At 40.5% G+C, this 18,754-nt stretch overlaps 1 protein-coding gene across 6 annotated transcripts in view; it reads left to right on the top strand.

The window, feature by feature from the left end:
- The window catches only part of LOC139761917 (sex-lethal homolog), a 334,918-nt gene that overhangs the window by 198,502 nt on the left and 117,662 nt on the right, over positions 1–18,754 (top strand). Inside the window, exon 7 of one of the 6 annotated variants that reach the window (XR_011715643.1) lies at positions 10,566–10,642. The exons of the other annotated variants lie outside the window; for them this stretch is intronic. The gene's annotated coding sequence lies outside the window, so the exon portion shown is untranslated. The remainder of the gene's footprint in view (positions 1–10,565; positions 10,643–18,754) is intronic. 6 annotated transcript variants of the gene reach the window in all.

Here is an 18,754-nt window from a genome sequence, read left to right as displayed (position 1 = left end):
AAACAATCATGGAGACATCACACACCCCTGCCGCAAACCTACATTCACTGAGAATAATCACTTTCCTCTCTTCCTACACGTACGCATGCCTTACATCCTCGATAAAAACTTTTCACTGCTTCTAACAACTTGGCTCCCACACCATATATTCTTAATACCTTCCACAGAGCATCTCTATCAAGTCTATCATATGCCTTCTCCAGATCCATAAGTGCTACATACAAATCCATTTGCTTTTCTAAGTATATCTCGCATACATTCTTCAAAGCAAACACCTGATCCACACATCCTCTACCACTTCTGAAACCACACTGCTCTTCCCCAATCTGATGCTCTGTACATGCCTTCACCCTCTCAATCAATACCCTCCCATATAATTTACCAGGAATACTTAACATACTTATGCCTCTGTGATTATTTATTTATTTATTTATTTTGCTTTGTCGCTGTCTCCCGCGTTTGCGAGGTAGCGCAAGGAAACAGACGAAAGAAATGGCCCAACCCACCCCCATACACAATGTATATACATACACGTCCACACACGCAAATATACATACCTATACATCTCAATGTACACATATATATACACACACAGACACATACATATATACCCATGCACACAATTCACACTGTCTGCCTTCATTCATTTCCATCGCCACCTCGCCACACATGGAATACCATCCCCCTCCCCCCTCATGTGTGCGAGGTAGCACTAGGAAAAGACAACAAAGGCCCCATTCGTTCACACTCAGTTCTAGCTGTCATGCAATAATGCCCGAAACCACAGCTCCCTTTCCACATCCAGGCCCCACAGAACTTTCCATGGTTTACCCCAGATGCTCCACATGCCCTGATTTAATCCACTGACAGCACGTCAACCCCGGTATACCACATCGATCCAATTCACTCTATTCCTTGCCCTCCTATCACCCTCCTGCATGTTCAGGCCCCGATCACTCAAAATCTTTTTCACTCCATCTTTCCACCTCCAATTTGGTCTCCCACTTCTCCTCGTTCCCTCCACCTCCGACACATATATCCTCTTGGTCAATCTTTCCTCACTCATTCTCTCCATGTGCCCAAACCATTTCAAAACACCCTCTTCTGCTCTCTCAACCACGCTCTTTTTATTTCCACACATCTCTCTTACCCTTACGTTACGTACTCGATCAAACCACCTCACACCACACATTGTCCTCAAACATCTCATTTCCAGCACATCCACCCTCCTGCGCACAACTCTATCCATAGCCCACGCCTCGCAATCATACAAAATTGTTGGAACCACTATTCCTTCAAACATACCCATTTTTGCTTTCCGAGATAATGTTCTCGACTTCCACACATTCTTCAAGGCTCCCAGGATTTTCGTCCCCTCCCCCACCCTATGATTCCACTTCTGCTTCCATGGTTCCATCCGCTGCCAGATCCACTCCCAGATATCTAAAACACTTTACTTCCTCCAGTTTTTCTCCATTCAAACTTACCTCCCAATTGACTTGACCCTCAACCCTACTGTACCTAATAACCTTGCTCTTATTCACATTTACTCTTAACTTTCTTCTTTCACACACTTTACCAAACTCAGTCACCAGCTTCTGCAGTTTCTCACATGAATCAGCCACCAGCGCTGTATCATCAGCGAACAACAACTGACTCACTTCCCAAGCTCTCTCATCCACAACAGACTTCATACTTGCCCCTCTTTCCAAAACTCTTGCATTCACCTCCCTAACAACCCCATCCATAAACAAATTAAACAACCATGGAGACATCACACACTCCTGCCGCAAACCTACATTCACTGAGAACCAATCACTTTCCTCTCTTCCTACATGTACACATGCCTTACATCCTCGATAAAAACTTTTCACTGCTTCTAACAACTTGCCTCCCACACCATATATTCTTAATACCTTCCACAGAGCATCTCTATCAACTCTATCATATGCCTTCTCCAGATCCATAAATGCTACATACAAATCCATTTGCTTTTCTAAGTATTTCTCACATACATTCTTCAAAGTAAACACCTGATCCACACATCCTCTACCACTTCTGAAACCACACTGCTCTTCCCCAATCTGATGCTCTGTACATGCCTTCACCCTCTCAATCAATACCCTCCCATATAATTTACCAGGAATACTCAACAAACTTATACCTCTGTAATTTGAGCACTCACTCTTATCCCCTTTGCCTTTGTACAATGGCACTATGCACGCATTCTGCCAATCCTCAAGCACCTCACAATGAGTCATACATACATTAAATGACCTTACCAACCAGTCAACAATACAGTCACCCCCTTTTTTAATAAATTCCTCTGCAATACCATCCAAACCTGCTGCCTTGCCAATTTTCATCTTCCGCAAAGCTTTTACTACCTCTTCTCTGTTTACCAAATCATTTTCCCTAACCCTCTCACTTTGCACACCACCTCGACCAAAACAGTTGAGTGGGAGATGTATAAAAGAAAGAGACAGGAGGTCAAGAGAAAGGTGCAAGAAGTGAAAAAGAGGGCAAATGAGAGTTGGGGTGACAGAGTATCATTAAATTTTAGGGAGAATAAAAAGATGTTCTGGAAGGAGGTAGATAAAGTGCGTAAGACAAGGGAGCAAATGGGAACTTCAGTGAAGGGCGCAAATGGGGAGGTGATAACAAGTAGTGGTGATGTGAGAAGGAGATGGAGTGAGTATTTTGAAGGTTTGTTGAATGTGTTTGATGATAGAGTGGCAGATATAGGGTGTTTTGGTCGAGGTGGTGTGCAAAGTGAGAGGGTTAGGGAAAATGATTTGGTAAACAGAGAAGAGGTAGTAAAAGCTTTGCGGAAGATGAAAGCCAGCAAGGCAGCAGGTTTGGATGGTATTGCAGTGGAATTTATTAAAAAAGGGGGTGACTGTATTGTTGACTGGTTGGTAAGGTTATTTAATGTATGTATGACTCATGATGAGGTGCCTGAGGATTGGCGGAATGCGTGCATAGTGCCATTGTACAAAGGCAAAGGGGATGAGAGTGAGTGCTCAAATTACAGAGGTATAAGTTTGTTGAGTATTCCTGGTAAATTATATGGGAGGATATTGATTGAGAGGGTGAAGGCATGTACAGAGCATCAGATTGGGGAAGAGCAGTGTGGTTTCAGAAGTGGTAGAGGATGTGTGGATCAGGTGTTTGCTTTGAAGAATGTATGTGAGAAATACTTAGAAAAGCAAATGGATTTGTATGTAGCATTTATGGATCTGGAGAAGGCATATGATAGAGTTGATAGAGATACTCTGTGGAAGGTATTAAGAATATATGGTGTGGGATGCAAGTTGTTAGAAGCAGTGAAAAGTTTTTATCGAGGATGTAAGGCATGTGTACGTGTAGGAAGAGAGGAAAGTGATTGGTTCTCAGTGAATGTAGGTTTGCGGCAGGGGTGTGTGATGTCTCCATGATTGTTTAATTTGTTTATGGATGGGGTTGTTAGAGAGGTGAATGCAAGAGTTTTGGAAAGAGGGGCAAGTATGAAGTCTGTTGTGGATGAGAGAGCTTGGGAAGTGAGTCAGTTGTTGTTCGCTGATGATACAGCGCTGGTATATATATATATATATATATATATATATATATATATATATATATATATATATATATGTTTTTTTTTTTTTTTTTCAAACTATTCGCCATTTCCTGCGTTAGCAAGGTAGCGTTAAAAACAGAGGACTGGGCTTCTGAGGGAATATCCTCACCTGGCCCCCTTTTCTGTTCCTTCTTTGGTAAAGTGTGTGAAAGAAGAAAGTTAAGAGTAAATGTGAATAAGAGCAAGGTTATTAGGTACAGTAGGGTTGAGGGTCAAGTCAATTGGGAGGTGAGTTTGAATGGAGAAAAACTGGAGGAAGTGAAGTGTTTTAGATATCTGGGGGTGGATCTGGCAGCGGATGGAACCATGGAAGTGGAAGTGGATCATAGGGTGGGGGAGGGGGCGAAAATTCTGGGAGCCTTGAAGAATGTGTGGAAGTCGAGAACATTATCTCGGAAAGCAAAAATGGGTATGTTTGAAGGAATAGTGGTTCCAACAATGTTGTATGGTTGCAAGGCGTGGGCTATGGATAGAGTTGTGCGCAGGAGGATGGATGTGCTGGAAATGAGATGTTTGAGCACCATGTGTGGTGTGAGGTGGTTTGATCGAGTAAGTAACATAAGGGTAAGAGAGATGTGTGGAAATAAAAAGAGCGTTGTTGAGAGAGCAGAAGAGGGTGTTTTGAAATGGTTTGGGCACGTGGAGAGAATGAGTGAGGAAAGATTGACCAAGAGGATATATGTGTCAGAGGTGGAGGGAACGAGGAGAAGTGGGAGACCAAATTGGAGGTGGAAAGATGGAGTGAAAAAGATTTTGTGTGATCGGGGCCTGAACATGCAGGAGGGTGAAAGGAGGGCAAGGAATAGAGTGAATTGGATTGATGTGGTATACCGAGGTTGACATGCTGTCAGTGGATTGAATCAGGGCATGTGAAGCATCTGGGGTAAACCATGGAAAGCTGTGTAGGTATGTATATTTGCGTGTGTGGACGAGTATGTATATACATGTGTATGGGGATGGGTTGGGCTATTTCTTTCGTCTGTTTCTTTGCGATACCTCGCAAATGCGGGAGACAGTGACAAAGGAATATATATATATATATATATATATATATATATATATATATATATATATATATATATATATATATATATATACATATATATATATATATATATACTTATATATATATATATACATATATATATATATATATATATATATATATATATATATATATATATATATATATATATATATATATATATATATACAAAGGCAAAGGGGATAAGAGTGAGTGCTCAAATTACAGAGGTATAAGTTTGTTGAGTATTCCTGGTAAATTATATGGGAGGGTATTGATTGAGAGGGTGAAGGCATGTACAGAGCATCAGATTGGGGAAGAGCAGAGTGGTTTCAGAAGTGGTAGAGTATGTGTGGATCAGGTGTTTGCTTTGAAGAATGTATGTGAGAAATACTTAGAAAAGCAAATGGATTTGTATGTAGCATTTATGGATCTGGAGAAGGCATATGATAGAGTTGATAGAGATGCTCTGTGGAAGGTATTAAGAATATATGGTGTGGGAGGCAAGTTGTTAGAAGCAGTGAAAAGTTTTTATCAAGGATGTAAGGCATGTGTACATGTAGGAAGAGAGGAAAGTGATTGGTTTTCAGTGAATGTAGGTTTGCGGCAGGGGTGTGTGATGTCTCCATGGTTGTTTAATTTGTTTATGAATGGGGTTGTTAGGGAGGTGAATGCAAGAGTTTTGGAAAGAGGGGCAAGTATGAAGTCTGTTGGGGATGATAGAGCTTGGGAAGTGAGTCAGTTGTTGTTCGCTGATGATACAGCGCTGGTGGCTGATTCATGTGAGAAACTGCAGAAGCTGGTGACTGAGTTTGGTAAAGTGTGTGAAAGAAGAAAGTTAAGAGTAAATGCGAATAAGAGTAAGGTTATTAGGTACAGTAGGGTTGAGGGTGAAGTCAATTGGGAGGTAAGTTTGAATGGAGCAAAACTGGAGGAAGTAAAGTGTTTTAGATATCTGGGAGTGGATTTGGCAGCGGATGGAACCATGGAAGCGGAAGTGGATCATAGGGTGGGGGAGGGGGCGAAAATCCTGGGAGCCTTGAAGAATGTGTGGAAGTCGAGAATATTATCTCGGAAAGCAAAAATGGGTATGTTTGAAGGAATAGTGGTTCCAACAATGTTGTATGGTTGCGAGGCGTGGGCTATGGATAGAGTTGTGCGCAGGAGGATGGATGTGCTGGAAATGAGATGTTTGAGGACAATGTGTGGTGTGAGGTGGTTTGATCAAGTAAGTAACGTAAGGGTAAGAGAGATGTGTGGAAATAAAAAGAGTGTGGTTGAGAGAGCAGAAGAGGGTGTTTTGTAATGGTTTGGGCACATGGAGAGAATGATTGAGGAAAGATTGACCAAGAGGATATATGTGTCGGAGGTGGAGGGAACGAGGAGAAGTGGGAGACCAAATTGAAGGTGGAAAGATGGAGTGAAAAAGATTTTGTGTGATCGGGGCCTGAACATGCAGGAGGGTGAAAGGAGGGCAAGGAATAGAGTGAATTGGAACGATGTGGTATACCGGGGTTGACATGCTGTCAGTGGATTGAATCAGGGCATGTGAAGCTTCTGGGGTAAACCATGGAAAGCTGTGTAGGTATGTATATTTGCATGTGTGGACGTATGTATATAGATAGATAGATAGATAGAGAGAGAGAGAGAGAGAGAGAGAGAGAGAGAGAGAGAGAGAGAGAGAGAGAGAGAGAGAGAGATAAAACCACAAGGAAACAAAAAATGTGAAGTGTAAGAAGTTTTCATATACAGTTAACCATCATTTTGATGGATTAACAGGGTGAGGGGGTGTCTGTTAATGCCAAAAGTCCATTAAATCGAGGATGTAACCTTTGGGCCATTTTATATTCCATTATACAATAATACAATATACAAGTCACACACTTTCTTATAACATTTGATGCCATTTTGAATTGTAAGGATTGCAAAATTTTTTGTTAAAGTCACAATTTTCTGTATACAACGTGACTGCGAGGTAGCTTTAGGTAGACTGAGACTGAAACAAAGCGAGTATATCACACACAACCAAAATAAGTGTTGTATGAAATGTGCATGGTGCAGCGCTTGAGATTTTTCATTTTTTTTTTATTTTGATTATTATGAATTAATTTATTATTCAGCTGTTCTTCTCAATTAGAAATCCAGTATATTGGGGTCCGTTTAATCCAGTTTACTGTATTGCATTGTCAAGACGACAATATAACACATGAAAGCACTTGACAGTATAAATTTTTGTGTACTTCTTGCATAGATATATATATATATATATATATATATATATATATATATATATATATATATATAGGGTTGAGGGTCAAATCAATTGGGAGGTAAGTTTGAATGGAGAAAAACTGGAGGAAATAAAGTGTTTTAGATATCTGGGAGTGGATCTGGCAGCGGATGGAACCATGGAAGCGGAAGTGAATCATAGGGTGGGGGAGGGGGCGAAAGTCCTGGGAGCCTTGAAGAATGTGTGGAAGTCGAGAACATTATCTTGGAAAGCAAAAATGGGTATGTTTGAAGGAATAGTAGTTCCAACAATGTTGTATGGTTGCGAGGCGTGGGCTATGGATAGAGTTGTGCGCAGGAGGGTGGATGTGCTGGAAGTGAGATGTTTGAAGACAATGTGTGGTGTGAGGTGGTTTGATCGAGTAAGTAATGTAAGGGTAAGAGAGATGTATGGAAATAAAAAGAGGGTGGTTGAGAGAGCAGAAGAGGGTGTTTTGAAATGGTTTGGGCACGTGGAGAGAATGATTCAGGAAAGATTGAACAAGAGGATATATGTGTCGGAGGTGGAGGGAACGAGGAGAAGTGGGAGACCAAATTGGAGGTGGAAAGATGGAGTGAAAAAGATTTTGAGTGATCGGGGCCTGAACATGCAGGAGGGTGAAAGGAGGGCAAGGAATAGAGTGAATTGGAGCGATGTGGTATACAGGGGTTGACGTGCTGTCAGTGGATTGAATCAAGGCATGTGAAGCGTCTGGGGTAAACCATGGAAAGCTGTGTAGGTATGTATATTGCGTGTGTGGACGTGTGTATGTACATGTGTATGGGGGGGGTTGGGCCATTTCTTTCGTCTGTTTCCTTGCGCTACCTCGCAAACGCGGGAGACAGCGACAAAGCAAATATATATATATATATATATATATATATATATATATATATATATATATATATATATATATATATATATATTTTTTTGCTTTGTCGCTGTCTCCCGCGTTTGCGAGGTAGCGCAAGGAAACAGATGAAAGAAATGGCCCAACCCACCCCCATACGCATGTATATACATACGTCCACACACGCAAATATACATACCTACACAGCTTTCCATGGTTTACCCCAGACGCTTCACATGCCCTGATTCAATCCACTGACAGCACGTCAACCCCGGTATACCACATCGCTCCAATTCACTCTATTCCTTGCCCTCCTTTCACCCTCCTGCATGTTCAGGCCCCGATCACACAAAATCTTTTTCACTCCATCTTTCCACCTCCAATTTGGTCTCCCACTTCTCCTCGTTCCCTCCACCTCCGACACATATATCCTCTTGGTCAATCTTTCCTCACTCATTCTCTCCATGTGCCCAAACCATTTCAAAACACCCTCTTCTGCTCTCTCAACCACACTCTTTTTATTTCTACACATCTCTCTTACCCTTACGTTACTTACTCGATCAAACCACCTCACACCACACATTGTCCTCAAACATCTCATTTCCAGCACATCCATCCTCCTGCGCACAACTCTATCCATAGTCCACATAGTCCATGTGTACATGTAGGAAGAGAGGAAAGTGATTGGTTCTCAGTGAATGTAGGTTTGCGGCAGGGGTGTGTGATGTCTCCATGGTTGTTTAATTTGTTTATGGATGGGGTTGTTAGGGAGGTGAATGCAAGAGTTTTGGAAAGAGGGGCGAGTATGAAGTCTGTTGTGGATGAGAGAGCTTGGGAAGTGAGTCAGTTGTTGTTCGCTGATGATACAGCGCTGGTGGCTAATTCATGTGAGAAACTGCAGAAGCTGGTGACTGAGTTTGGTAAAGTGTGTGAAAGAAGAAAGTTAAGAGTAAATGTGAATAAGAGCAAGGTTATTAGGTACAGTAGGGTTGAGGGTCAAGTCAATTGGGAGGTAAGTTTGAATGGAGAAAAACTGGAGGAATTAAAGTGTTTTAGATATCTGGGAGTGGATCTGGCAGCGGATGGAACCATGGAAGCGGAAGTGGATCATAGGGTGGGGGAGGGGACGAAAATCCTGGGAGCCTTGAAGAATGTGTGGAAGTCGAGAACATTATCTCAGAAAGCAAAAATGGGTATGTTTGAAGGAATAGTAGTTCCAACAATGTTGTATGGTTGCGAGGCGTGGGCTATGGATAGAGTTGTGCGCAGGAGGGTGGATGTGCTGGAAATGAGATGTTTGAGGACAACGTGTGGTGTGAGGTGGTTTGATCGAGTAAGTAACGTAAGGGTAAGAGAGATGTGTGGAAATAAAAAGAGCGTGGTTGAGAGAGCAGAAGAGGGTGTTTTGAAATGGTTTGGGCGCATGGAGAGAATGAGTGAGGAAAGATTGACCAAGAGGATATATGTGTCGGAGGTGGAGGGAACGAGGAGAAGAGGGAGACCAAATTGGAGGTGGAAAGATGGAGTGAAAAAGATTTTGTGTGATCGGGGCCTGAACATGCAGGAGGGTGAAAGGAGGGCAAGGAATAGAGTGAATTGGAGCGATGTGGTATACCGGGGTTGACGTGCTGTCAGTGGATTGAATCAAGGCATGTGAAGTGTCTGGGGTAAACCATGGAAAGCTGTGTAGGTATGTATATTTGCGTGTGTGGACATATGTATATACATGTGTATGGGGGTGGGTTGGGCCATTTCTTTCGTCTGTTTCCTTGCGCTACCTCGCAGACGTGGGAGACAGCGACAAAAAAAAAAGAAAAAAAAAGGTATATATATATATATATATATATATATATATTATAATTTTTTTATCATATATATTTATATAAAAGTATTCTTGCATGTATATCTTTATTGAGGAAAAGATGTTCCTGGACCCCTCTTGCAAGAGGTAGCATCACAAGCGGGAGGTCACCTTCAGTGAGATAGGATCATCATAAGCATTTGAAAAGAGTAGTGTGATTTTGAGAACCTTCCCCTACCAAAGGAGATCCATATATTCTAATCCTATTTGGAGTGCAGCCTTGAACTTGTAAGAGCCCTATAGAAGGGATTCTGGTAATGATAATCATAGTAATGATAATGGTAATGATTATGATGTTAATGAAAATAATTATAATTGTAATAATATTGATAATGATAATAGTAATTGTAATGATAATGGATTGAGAAACATTGTCTTGAGAAATGTGATTCCAGTGTCTCTATTGCAGTGAAACTTCTGAAAAATTATTATTTTCTATGTTATGATATTTTATGAAATATAGAAATGATTAAAAGTAGAAATTTTTGAACAAATAAACAAATAATGTTGTATGAATGATTGAAGGATGTGGAATGGCTGTTGTTGTGCTTGTATCGTGAATAGCATTTTAAAATTATGGTAGTCTAGTTTCATGTATGTGTCATAATTTTCCTTTTTTTATGATTTTTAGGCTGTTTGAAATAAGAAAGAATGAAAGCTAAAGATTTAGTAATTTTATGTGCTATGAGTAATATGCAAATTATTGATAAGACAAGATATCCCAGTGATAATTAAGTATTGATTTTATAGTAAATTACTTTTCTGTAAGACTTAGAAATTACTGGAAGTCAAATTTCTTTGGAAGCATGCAAGAAACTCTATATCTATCACTTAATGTTTCATGGAAATGATGCCAAATTTCAGAATGAATGAGTAGTATGATTGTTTTGTATGAGCATGGAGGTTACGGCTTAACACTGGCTCACCGTGCGTTGCCCGCAGTATCATCACAGGTGGTACTGAGCTGAGGAGTGGAAGGTGATGCCAGCGCCACCCGCCCCCATCCTCCTTGCAAGCAGGTGAGCCAGTGTGATGCTGAACGGCCCCATTATCTCTCTTTTTCCATCTTCTCCCTGTCCCCCTGATTATGTATTTCTCTCTATCCCTCCCTTTCTTCTCATCTTTCTTCCTCCTGTCTCTGCTCTTCCTTCTCATCCTCCATCCAATTCCCTCCACTTCTCATTTTGAGTATATATATATATATATATATATATATATATATATATATATATATATATATATATATATAATATATATATATATATTAGGATTGCTTGGCTCTTCCAGCAAGAGATTACACTGCATGTGAAAAGTCACCTTTGGTGAGGCTGTATTATTGAGAGTACAGGCTCATCAAAGAATTTCTGACCCTGAAGGAGTCTACATTTCCCTGCTACTGGAAGTGGTTTATCCTTGGGCTGCAGGAGCTTTAAAAGAGTCACACCAGGACTTTTAATTGAACATAGTTCTGGGTTAAATAGCGCAGCCTTGCAGCTACAGGAATGTCTGTTAAACATATTATAGCATAAAACCAGGACCCTTTCAAGAAGGGGTTCTTGGGGCAATTATATATATATATATGTATGCTTACTTATTTCCTGCCCCATATGACCATTCTATATTTATGAGACTCCTGCAGCTCTCAGGAAACTTGCCACCAGTTGAGACTGTAGGTCATAGAGTGTGTCTGTATGGAAAGTGTGCAAGGCAGATGAGTAGTAGGTGTTCGTTGTGTTCTTTATTATATTGGCATCATGGGCATGAAAGGTCTTAGGATATGCTGAAACAAGAGTTTGTAGTGTTGTAGTGATAGGTGATGTCCACAGCTTAGATGGGACATTGTTGTTTGTCTGTGGAGTGTGGTTTCTGAGGGGTGTATGTGTGATGGGTGGAGTTTTAAGACTGTGCTAGGAGGTCAATTTAGTATTTGTTGTTAATTTGGTGCATATGCATTTTTTTTTTAATATTTTTGTTGGGGGTCGTGGGAACTGAGAGCAGGTTTTGGAAGTGTAAGGTACAGGAAACACTTTTTATTTCCCCTTGGGGGTTGATGGTTAGTTAAAGAGTGGTTTGGATGAGAGGATCTAGTGCTGTGTCATAGAATTGAGTGCCAAGCATATATATATATATATAATATATATATATATATATATATATATATATATATATATATATATATATATATATATATATATATATATAAAGTGAATTGGAACGATGTGGCATACCGGGGTCGACGTGCTGTCAATGGATTGAACCAGGGCATGTGAAGCATCTGGGGTAAACCATGGAAAGTTTTGTGGGGCCTGGATGTGGAAAGGGAGCTGTGGTTTCGGTGCATTATTACATGACAGCTAGAGACTGAGTGTGCACGAATGTGGCCTTTATTGTCTTTTCCTAGCACTACGTCGCACACATGAGGGGAGAGGGGGTTGTTATTTCATGTGTGGCGGGGTGGCGATGGGAATTTATAAGGGCAGACAGTATGAATTATGTACATGTGTGTATATATGTATATGTGTGTGTGTGTATATATATATGTATATGTTGAGATGTATAGGTATGTATGTTTGCGTGTGTGGACATGTATGTATATACATGTGTATGTGGGTGGGTTGGGCCATTCTTTCATCTGTTTCCTTGCGCTACCTCGCTAACGCGGGAGACAGCGACAGCAAAATAAAACAAAGCAAAATATATAAATTTTTATTTCATTCATAATTATCCCAGGACAAGTTTCCATGAAAGATCTTTATAAAAGCTCCTGCTGTACTACCTCCTTAAGCATCGAAAATGTAGCCTCCTGGAGTGGGTTCTCTGACAAGACTGTACTTTTCACTTGTGGTTTAACCCTTTTGTGGGCAGAGCCCCAGTAACACACACACACAATTTATATATATATATATATATATATATATATATATATATATATATATATATATATATATATTTTTTTATATGTATATATGTATGTGTGTGTGCATGTGTGTGTAAACACATGCATACATACACCTTGCCTGCTGCATTCTCTCCTTTTTTCTTTCTTTCTTCCCCCCCCTTTTTTTTTTTTTACTTATCTTTCATAGCACTTCCTTCCACTTTCCCTGCAGTTTCATATGATTTGTTGAAATTCCCATCCTGTTTTCCATGGTTTTGTACCCATTCTTTACTATTTGTTGTTGTTATTTTCTCAATCTTTCTCCCATAGTTCAATGCTCTAGTATTATTTGATTATTCTGTCTTCTTTGAGCAGTTCTTTTTCATGTATATTGTAGGCATAAAGTAGAAATATTTTCTTTTAGTCTATTTATTTAGTTTTCTCTATTATTTGTTTTTTCTTTTTTGCAATGTGTTGCTGTCACTTTTTCATTTTCTTAATAAAGGGCTCATTGTACATTGATTTTTTCCATGTGATAAACATAAGTTTTAGGATTCTGAATGTACTAATGTCTAGTTGGGGGCCAAATCTATTTGTAAGCTATTCAGTACAGATTTGAATTGCTCTTGTAGAAGTTTTTACAGCCTTTAGTAGTTATGCGAAGATAAAGACTAGTAATCAAAATTTTAGTAGTTGTTGTTTTAGTAGTTGAATATATTACATCATCATTGATTTTTGGGGAGTGATAGGGAGAGATGATTGATACATCCATTGTGACTCAGAACTTATTTTATTTTCTTGATATATTATTTAGATTTAATATTGTATGATATAGAGATGTTTGCTATAATGCTGGTAATGGTATAATAAGGCTGCCTTTTCTTGGCAAAGTAGTAAAAGCATTTTGTGTTGTTTGGGGCTAAACAAGCACTGTGGTCTCAACTATGACTTCTTAACTATGCCTCATCCTTTTTCTCTCATTTTTCTTTACCTTCTCTCTTCTGTTTCTTCTCTCCTATCCCTTCCTTTAACACCCCCCCCCCTCTCTCTCTCTCTCTCTCTCTCTCTCTCTCTCTCTCTCTCTCTCTCTCTCTCTCTCTCTCTCTCTCTCTCTCCCCTCTCTCTCTCTCTCTCTCTCTCTCTCTCTCTCAAATGGAAGATAGAGTTGTTAAGGTCTTCAAGAATGCCATGGAACATATCAAAAGTAATCAGACAAAAGTATATGACATTCCATCCATGAAGCTAAACAGTTATTCAGTGTGTTGCCAGGGGAAGTAAGAAACATGCATAAAATAACTACAGAAATATTTAGAAAGAGTGCTTGATATGTAGTTGAACTCACTCCCTGATGAACCAAGATTCAGTGATTTGGTTATGCAGGTGGCAGCTGAAAAGAACTAGTCTTATACACCAAGCAAGAAATGCAATGAGCACTTTATGCTTGCCCTGGCATTTTAGGTAAATCTCCATATAGGCACTTGTAGATTGGTAGGTACCCCTCTCTCCCAGCTGAGGACTAAGAATGAAACTGAGAATTCCTTAAAGATAATATGTATAAACATACAAGGTTTAGTATATGTGAATTACAGAATCTAAGTTAATTGTGGTAGTGAATATACAAAGGATAACAACGCAATCATAATTAATGTCAGAAAATTGGCTGAATGAAAAAGTAAAAGATAAGGCAGACGTGGAGCAAGGTAAAATATTCAAAACAAACTTTGGGGTGTAAGAATATATGTCCATTATAAGTTAAGAGGGAAATAGATAACAAAGATGAGTTACAGTAGATGTGAACTAATTATGATGTACATATCAACCATAGACACAATGAACTTAGGGCCTCACAAACCACCAGAACAAAATGAATGAGTTCAGAATAAATTTGATAGAAGTTGAAGAAACTTTGATGGGATCAGGGAAACCTGACCCAGTAATGATATGGTTTGGTTGTATGGAGGAAGGTGGATGTTTTGGAAAGTAAATGTTTAAGGACAATATGTGGTGTGAGGTGGTTTGACCGATTAAGTAATGAATAGGTAAGAGAGATTTGTGGAAACAAAAGGAGTGTGGTTGAGAGAGCAGAAGAGGGTGTGTTGAAATGGTTTGGACATATGGAGAGAATGAGTGAGAAAAGATTGACAAAGAGGATATATGTGTCAGAGGTGGAGGGAAGAAGGAGAAGTGGGAGACCAGATTGGAAGTGGAAAGATGGAGTGAAAAAGATTTTGCGTTATTGGGGCCTGAACATATGGGAGGGTGAAAGGCATGCAAAGAATAGAGTGAATCGGAACAGTGTGGTATACTGGGGTCGATTTGCTGTCAGTGGACTGAACCAGGACCTGAAACATTTGGGGTAAACCGTGGTAAGGTCTGTGGAGCCTAGATGTAGATAGAGAACTCTGGTTTCGGTTCATTACACATGACAGCCAGAGACTGAGTGCGAACAAATGTGGCCTTTTTTTTCTGTTTTCCTGGCACTACCTCGCTGAAGCAGGTGTTAGCAATGCTGTATCTTGTGGGGTGGGGTAGTGCTGGAAGTGGATGAAGGCCAGCAAGTATGAATATGTATATGTGTATGTATATGTCTTTGTATATGTATGTATATGTGTAGATGTTGATATTTTTATGTATGTATATGTACGTGTATGGGCGTTTATGTATGTATATGTGTATATGAGTGGATGGGCCATTCTTCGTCTGTTTCCTGGCTGACATGGGAAGTGGTGATCAAGGATGAATGATGAATTGCTGATGGAGGTTTTTATGTTCTATGGAAGTGCGCGTTCATATGCACTCTTCGTGTGTATATATATATATATATATATATATATATATATATATATATATATATATATATATATTTTTTTTTTTTTATACTTTGTCGCTGTCTCCCGCGTTTGCGAGGTAGCGCAAGGAAACAGACGAAAGAAATGGCCCAACCCCCCCCATACACATGTATATACATACGTCCACACACGCAAATATACATACCTACACAGCTTTCCATGGTTTATCCCAGACACTTCACATGCCCTGATTCAACCCACTGACAGCACGTCAACCCCGGTATACCACATCGATCCAGTTCACTCTATTCCTTGCCCTCCTTTCACCCTCCTGCATGTTCAGGCCCCGATCACACAAAATCTTTTTCACTCCATCTTTCCATCTCCAATTTGGTCTCCCACTTCTCCTCGTTCCCTCCACCTCCGACACATATATCCTCTTGGTCAATCTTTCCTCACTCATTCTCTCCATGTGCCCAAACCATTTCAAAACACCCTCTTCTGCTCTCTCAACCATGCTCTTTTTATTTCCACACATCTCTCTTACCCTTACGTTACTTACTCAATCAAACCACCTCACACCACACATTGTGCTCAAACATCTCATTTCCAGCACATCCATCCTCCTGCGCACAACTCTATCCATAGCCCACGCCTCGCAACCATACAACATACCCATTTTTGCTTTCCGAGATAATGTTCTCGACTTCCACACATTCTTCAAGGCTCCCAGAATTTTCGCCCCCTCCCCCACCCTATGATCCACTTCCACTTCCTTGGTTCCATCCGCTGCCAGATCCACTCCCAGATATCTAAAACACTTTACTTCCTCCAGTTTTTCTCCATTCAAACTTACCTCCCAATTGACTTGACCCTCAACCCTACTGTACCTAATAACCTTGCTCTTATTCACATTTACTCTTAACTTTCTTCTTTCACACACTTTACCAAACTCAGTCACCAGCTTCTGCAGTTTCTCACATGAATCAGCCACCAGCGCTGTATCATCCGCGAACAACAACTGACTCACTTCCCAAGCTCTCTCATCCCCAACAGACTTCATACTTGCCCCTCTTTCCAAAACTCTTGCATTCACCTCCCTAACAACCCCATCCATAAACAAATTAAACAACCATGGAGACATCACACACCCCTGCCACAAACCTACATTCACTGAGAACCAATCACTTTCCTCTCTTCCTACACGTACACATGCCTTACATCCTCGATATATATATATATATATATATGTGTGTGTGTGTGTGTGCGTGTATGTTCAAGCCCCGATCGCTCAAAATCTTTCGACCTCACACCACATATTGTCCTCAAGCATTTCATTTCCAGCACATCCACCCTCTTCTGCACAACCCTATCTATTGTCCATGCCTCACAACCATATAACATTGTTGGAACCACTATTCTTTCAAACATACCCATTTTTGCTCTCCAAGATAGCATTCTCACCTTCCACACATTCTTCAATGCTCCCAGAACCTTCACCCCCTCCCGCACCCTGTGACTCACTTCCGCTTCCATGGTTCCGTCCGCTGCTAAATCCACTCCCAGATATCTAAAACACTCACTTCCTCCAGTTTTTCTCCATTCAAACTTACCTCCCAAATAACTTGTCCCTCAACACTCCTGAACCTAATAACCTTGCTCTTATTCACATTTACTCTCAACTTTCTTCTTTCACACACTTTACCAAACTCGTCACCAACTTCTGTAGTTTCTCACCCGAATCAGCCACCAGCGCTGTATCATCAGCAAACAACAACAATCACTTGCTCTTTATTTCCCATGTGAGCAAGGGAGCATCAAGAATGGAGGATAGAGCCTTAGAGGGAAAGTTCCTCACTTGGTTCCTGGCTCTGTTCCTTCTTTTGGAAAGTGATACACGAAGGAAAGATTTCCAGTAACCTGCTCCTGCTCCTTAGTCATTTTGTATGACACACAGGGAATATATGGACAGTATTCTTTCACCCCTATCTCCAGGGATATATATATTATATATATATATATATATATATATATATGTTACCCCAGAACGCTTCGACATCCCTGATTCAATCCACTAACATCAAGCAACTCAACCCTGGTATAAAAACCAAACATTTGATCCAATTCACTCTATCCTTGCCCGCCTTTCACCCTCTTGCATGTTCAAGTCCCTGATCACTCAAAATCTTTTTCACTCCATCTTTCCACCTTCAATTTGGTCTCCTCCCACTTCTCCTCGTTCCCTCCACCTCCGACACATATATCCTCTTGGTCAATCTTTCCTCACTCATTCTCTCCATGTGCCCAAACCATTTCAAAACACCCTCTTCTGCTCTCTCAACCATGCTCTTTTTATTTCCACACATCTCTCTTACCCTTACGTTACTTACTCGATCAAACCACCTCACACCACACATTGTCCTCAAACATCTCATTTCCAGCACATCCACCCGCTTCTGCACAACCCTATCTATTGGCCATGCCTCACAACCATAATAACATTGTTGGAACCACTATTCTTTCAAACATACCCATTTTTGCTCTCCAAGATAGCATTCTCACCTTCCACACATTCTTCAACGCTCCCAGAACCTTCACCCCCTCCCGCACCCTGTGACTCACTTCCGCTTCCATGGTTCCGTCCGCTGCTAAATCCACTCCCAGATATCTAAAACACTCACTTCCTCCAGTTTTTTCTCCATTCAAACTTACCTCCCAAATAACTTGTCCCTCAACACTCCTGAACCTAATAACCTTGCTCTTATTCACATTTACTCTCAACTTTCTTCTTTCACACACTTTACCAAACTCAGTCACCAACTTCTGTAGTTTCTCACCCGAATCAGCCACCAGCGCTGTATCATCAGCAAACAACAACAATCACTTGCTCTTTATTTCCCATGTGAGCAAGGGAGCATCAAGAATGGAGGATAGAGCCTTAGAGGGAAAGTTCCTCACTTGATTCCTGGCTCTGTTCCTTCTTTTGGAAAGTGATACACGAAGGGAAGATTTCCAGTAACCTGCTCCTGCTCCTTAGTCATTTTGTATGACACACAGGGAATATATGGACAGTATTCTTTCACCCCTATCTCCAGGGATATATATATATATATATATATATATATATATATATATATATGTATATACATATTTTATTTATTTATTTTGCTTTGTCGCTGTCTCCCGCGTTTGCGAGGTAGCGCAAGGAAACAGACGAAAGAAATGGCCCAACCCACCCCCATACACATGTATATACACACACATCCACACACGCAAATATACATCCCTATACATCTCAATGTACACATATATATATACACACACAGACACATACATATATACCCATGCACACAATTCACATTTTCTGCCTTTATTCATTCCCATCGCCACCTCGCCACACATGGAATACCATCCCCCTCCCCCTCATGTGTGTGGGGTAGCGCTAGGAAAAGACAACAAAGGCC

Source organism: Panulirus ornatus, chromosome 42 (assembly GCF_036320965.1).
Source record: "Panulirus ornatus isolate Po-2019 chromosome 42, ASM3632096v1, whole genome shotgun sequence".
In the NCBI taxonomy this organism is placed as follows: domain Eukaryota; kingdom Metazoa; phylum Arthropoda; class Malacostraca; order Decapoda; family Palinuridae; genus Panulirus; species Panulirus ornatus.
This window is presented reverse-complemented; position numbering and strand designations above follow the sequence as displayed.